Here is a 6,000-nt window from a genome sequence, read left to right as displayed (position 1 = left end):
GCAGACTTCTAGTAGATCTTGAATTTCAGTATTTCTGAGAATTTAGGGCCAATTGGAAATTTGCCATTTATAGACAACTGAAAGCAGTTAGAATTTCTTTCAGTCTGGCTATTCAATATCTCACTGCACTCCTATTCATATCATCAAACTTATCACCAGAAAGACCATAGAACTTTTCAGCTTTTTAAAAAAAGTCCTTCAGGATTTCCATCTGTCCTGTGGACTTCTCTGTTACAGTCTTAGGTAACCTAGGAGCTAACCTATTTCCTTTAACAAAAGCTAAGGATTATTCACTATTGTTATGCAGAAATGAACTGTAACTAAAGCTTCTTCTTGGGTAACCTCCCAGATGCTTTTCTCACCATCATTCATGATGTGATTTACTCTGTGAAGAATTCATTGAAGTTTCCTATGTCCAGATAATAAATAGCCTGATATTTTAGAATTTTGCAAATGTTTGACTTTAATCTGAAAATTGGGGAATAAATAATACTTTTTCTCCATTTTGCAGATATTCTGAAACTAAAATAAAATACCTACAAAATGTTTTGAACTTCTTGGGAAATTTGTTTATGTTTTCAAATTATTATTTTTATTGTTTTGGAAAGATTGCCTAATGGAGAAAATGAATATAGAAATTTTTATTTTTCTGATTTTCTGTTTTTACTTAAATTCTTAGAAACTTATTGTTTTGTTTAAAAAATCTGAGAAATAATTCATGATTTCTAATGATAATTAACAAAGACAGTACTAAGGAAGGATTATATTCATATGATATTTACTCAGGCAATACATTTTATGAAATAAAAACAAAAGAAGAGAAGGGAACACATACTATTACTGAATATAAAACAATGATCATAATCATATTTTGCATAATAATAATGTGAAATATAAGTAACAAATTAGTTTTTTTGGAATAAAAACATATTCATGATAAAAACCTGCCCTAAACATACTAGGAGACTAGAAAATTTTATGAGTTATGTTATTATATATAATATTATATATAATTATATGAATTATATGCATTTAATTTAGAGGAAAAATAATAAAAATATCATCCACAAAAAGAAAATTATGCTTTTTAAAAAAGAAGGAAAGATCAAAATATTAAACTTGTCAATTTTATTTATGTTTGTGTGTTGTTTCTAAAATTAGTTTTATAATTAACTACTGTAAAAAAACCATTCTTTTCCTAATCTTTGCATAAGTATCTACCTTAGTAATGAGCATTTATGTAAGTATATACATATTTGCACATCTGTGGGCTATCTCTCGATCATCTATTATCATAGCAAAGATAGATGGTTATACTCTCCATTTATCGTCCTAAAATGTTATGATATATAGTTCACTCCATCATTGGTAATGAAATTGAATTGAAGAAAATCTAAGTATCTTTACCAAACTTGCCTAGCTAATTTGTAGCAAAATTGGGATTAAAATTTGAGTCCTTAAAATTCAGAAAATAATATAGGTTCTCAGTTCAATATTTTTTCCCTAATGGCTGACTTACCCAAAATATGCCTCATAGACTTAGCAATACAACCAAATACCATAAGAATTACATCTTATAAACTATTTAAACATAATTAGAAAGATATTTAGAGTGAAGTAGCTATGCCATTCAATTCAATTCAGCAAGAGCAGTGTGTCCCAAAAATCTTAGTGGCTGGCTTAAAACTGAGTCTTATGAATCATCACATTTATTGATCAGCTATTCTGGGCAAGTCATTTTATATATACATATATATATATATATATTATAAAAGAAAACACTGTAGCACAGCATAGACAATCATTAGCATTAATAAGTTAAGAATTTATTTTATCTGGAGTGGAGCTCCTCAGTCATGAGATGCCATATGTAGACTTTACAACATGTACTTTTTAAAAGGACAAAATAACAGGAAGTACTTTGAAATACTGAAATTCAAGATCTACTAGAAGTCTGCATTAGTTAGAATTTCAAGGGAAATGATGCAGTCATTATATATGAAAATATTTTGACCTGTCAGGTATAAATATTGTTAAAAATAAATTATGCTTCTAACATTTAGAATCTTAGAACTGATTAGGTTCATGTAACAATAAGCTTATTCAAAATGTAATAATGGCTTTACCTATCAGAGATGTTATTTTTCCCACTAAGCAATTAATGTCAGTGAAGCAGTGTATATAACCCTTATTGGCTCATTTTTCCAAAGGAAATAATTTTCCTGGACCATCAATTAATTATTTGTGAAAAAAGAGGATTTTATTTTTGTTTTTTAAGCTTTAGGTACTAAGTGGCTATTAGTTTGAATCATGCCTTAAGCCCAAAGGATTTTCTTGATAAATTCAAACTTTGTTTTATGTGTGTGTGTGTGTGTCTACAAAACAGGTAAAATATTGCTTAACATCCAGCACTTCTCCCCCTTACTTCCATGTTAGTGATCAGTTTTCAGGTTAACAATAATCATTGAAAATAGGTCAGTTTTTATTTTACCTCATAGGAAAATAAATAGGAAAAAAAGTCACCTCACAGAAAGTTTTTATAAGTCCATATAACTATCATTTCCTTTGGAAATTGCTTATCTCCAAGGACCTAATTCAGGTTTACAGATTTATATTATGACTTTATTATTGAAGGTCTTTGGAAAAGAAATTCACGTAGAGAGATATATTAAAGTGGAAACTATCTTTTCCGTGGAACTGCACATTCCACATGACTGGTGAAAGTAGTGGAAAACAAAGACTAGATTTTCTTCTTTCTATCATAGTCTTATATTGTCCAGAAATGCCTTATGTAGGAGTCAGGAAGACATAATCTCAGATAATTACTATATTTGTGAATATGGGTAAGTCAGTTTCCTCAACCATACCTAGTGATAATAAAATCACTTTTCAGGGTTCTAGAAAAGATCAAATGAATTAATATTTGTTAAGTACTTAGCACAGTATCTGGTGTACATAGTTGGTGCTATACAAATGCTTATTCCTTTTCAATTCCCTTTGTATGTATTTTTCCCCCATATATAATAGAGCACCATTTCCTTAAATGTTTGTTTAATTGACCTCTGAATAACTATAAGAAACACAGCAGTGTGTTTGGAAATAAGCACAATATAATTCATAAACAAAGTAATTGGGATGATTTGATCATTTAGAGTGATTTCAATGACTATTTTCATCATATCCTGGTCTTTAAGGCAATATCAAATATCTTTGGTGAGCATAGGTCTCCTATTTTTAGTCACATTGTAAGATAATAATCAGAAGATGGTAAAAGTTTTCTCTATTGTGTTGTCAAGCAAAGGTTATATACTTTAACTCAATGAAATACAGTTCAGAAATTAGTCATTGAGTATTAGGTATTGAGTAACTAGGTGGCACAGTGGACTGAGTGTGAGGTAAGGAAGTTTTATTTTCCTGATTTCAAATCTATATTCAGGTATTTACCAGTATCTAAGTGACCCTGGGCAAATCATTAAAACTTTTTATTTTAAATTTCCTCATCTGTAAAATGAACTAGAGCTGGAAATGGCAGAACACTCCACTACTGTTGCCAAGAAAACCCCCAAATGGGGTCATGATTAGTCAGATGTCATTGAAGAGGAATGAACAAGAACAACAGGTTCTGGGAAAAATTATTTTTAAAAAGTACAAGATAAATAGAGATCTAACCCTATCCATAAGTTTTGAGAAAGTATCCCAGAGCTTGGTGGTTTGGGTGAGAGAGCACTAGAAGGAGGTTTAAATTTGATCTTGACTAAGTAGGTCTTAAGTGAAAGTAGATGAGATCTGACATCCAGGAGGAATTTTCTTCACTAAAGAGATAAGCAGACTTTTTCTCCATTGACTGTTCAGGAGTGTCTTCTTTCCTCTCCTCTCCTTTCTGCTTTAATCTGTAAATGAAGTTTCTCATTTCCCTAGAGCTTTCTAAAGGGAGTGTTTCCCAGGATATTGTGTTTTTCTTAATTCTAATTAAATTACATAAATTCATTCCCCCCATCATTATATATAATTTTTCTTTGAGTAAAACTAATTGGAGTCAGGGTACACTAAGGTGGGCATATCAATGAAGAGATATTATATTTAACAGATTATATTAACCTGTACCTTATTACTGATATATTGATCTAGGAGATGAACTGGAGAAATATTATATGTACTATTTTATTCATTATGTTTCAAAGCTGAACTCCCAAGGGATGGATTGGAAAGAAACCTAGGCATTTGTTTCTATCTTTTCTCGGTATGTATATTTCTCTTGGAATCCTCACTAGCAATTTTTTTTAAATCCATTTCCAAGAAGATAGACAACATATTTCCCCCCATCTTTTCATCTGACATAGAAAATTCACACTGGAATGACAAAAGTTCCTGACCAAGTGGGCCAGGGCTCAACTGCTTAGAATATGGGGTTGGATGAGGGTAATATGATGATTCCATCCAAGAGTTTGTGAGGAAAAGATTTCAAAATTAAACTGTTGTGGGAAAATAAGGGCAGCTGAAGGCTTCTTGGGTTCAAATGGAATGTGAAAGAATTCACCTAAAAGACAATTTAAAAGATCTACTTGACCCAGAATAATTTAAGGACAAAAAAGAGATTATTACATATTGTTACGCTTAGTAAAAACTAAGGGAGAGAACAGCAGCAGCCACAGTCATAACCATAGCAGTAGCCACAATGTCTGCTGCTGTCATGAAAAGGAAGGATATAGGGACATGAGAAATTTTAGGGATCATGTTCCTTAAGTGTGGACTGGTCTCTCAAAGGAACAAAAGCAATTCAGAGAGAAAAAATGAATTTTTAAAGGAGCAGAAAGATGTGGTAAATAGGGATACATGGATGGGAGGGTGCTATCTCCAGAGAGCAAAATCTTAATTCTTTCAGGCTAGGGTAGGGAACTATTGTTTTGTTGCTAGGGACTTATATTGTGCCTGAGGGCAGAGATTTAGGGGCAAGGACTCTACTAAACAGTTCATTGACCTCATCTTCATAGATTGGGATGGGATTCAGTGTTAAACTAAGACCATTTCAGAGGTTAACCATTTGACAGAGCAGAAGGAACAGATTTGTTATAGAACATATTTTTCTGACCAATATTTCCTCTGCTACACAATGACCTAGGATCTAAAGGGAAATATCAGCTCAAGAAGTATGAAATAATCTCAGAAATCAGAAATGATATCTTGACCTCAGAGAGGATACCATTAAGCATTAACAGAGATAACTGGCTAAAGAAAATGATGTTTCAAAACATATAAAGAATTAACATTATAAGATATACAAAAACATAACAAGAATTCAAGTTGCTAAGGATTAATAAAAGAGAGCTACATATAAAACATTAAAGTTCAGAATAGCTGAGATTGCTGTTGAAAAATAAAGAAGACAAGAAGTCTTTCATCAAGGAAGAGTTATGGTGAGCCCACTCCAATGGATAGTTAGAATGTTGATAAAGCAGAGAGAAATAGAAACATTACTTAACACCTATTGAACAAAAATATCTAATAGGGAATTAAGACCTAGTTTAAATTAGTAAAAGTTTTTTAAGTGGAAAAAGATCCCCTATCTGTCCCTAATTAGTTCGATTCTCAGGGTCAGATAAACATTCAAAATATTCATAGCAAATTTTCATCAATCTCTGAAAAATCATTCATAAGAGGGAAGGTAAAAAATGCCTAAATAATGCATCCATAGTTTGATGTAAAGAATTATGAATGAAATAAAAATTTATGCTATTAAATGGGTGGAAGGTCTTTGCTCTTGAGATGTAAATTGACTCCTATTGTTCCATTTTTTAATGTAAAATTTGTATCCTGTCTCCTCATTCCTTTACTTCTGTAAGGGGAGAGGGATTTCCCTTTTACCCTCAGAGCTCAGATAAGGAGCAAGACTATAAAACCTGAGCTGGACCTCTGCTCAGCAGGAGCTCCTGTACTCTCTCTCTCTCTCTCTCTCTCTTCCCCCTCCCCTCTCCAGTCAGCTCTCTCTGACCATCTTTTCCT

This window comes from Macrotis lagotis, chromosome 6, assembly GCF_037893015.1.
Source record: "Macrotis lagotis isolate mMagLag1 chromosome 6, bilby.v1.9.chrom.fasta, whole genome shotgun sequence".
Taxonomy (NCBI): Eukaryota; Metazoa; Chordata; class Mammalia; order Peramelemorphia; family Peramelidae; genus Macrotis; species Macrotis lagotis.
The sequence above is the reverse complement of the archived record's forward strand: the minus strand, read 5'-3'. Positions refer to the sequence as shown.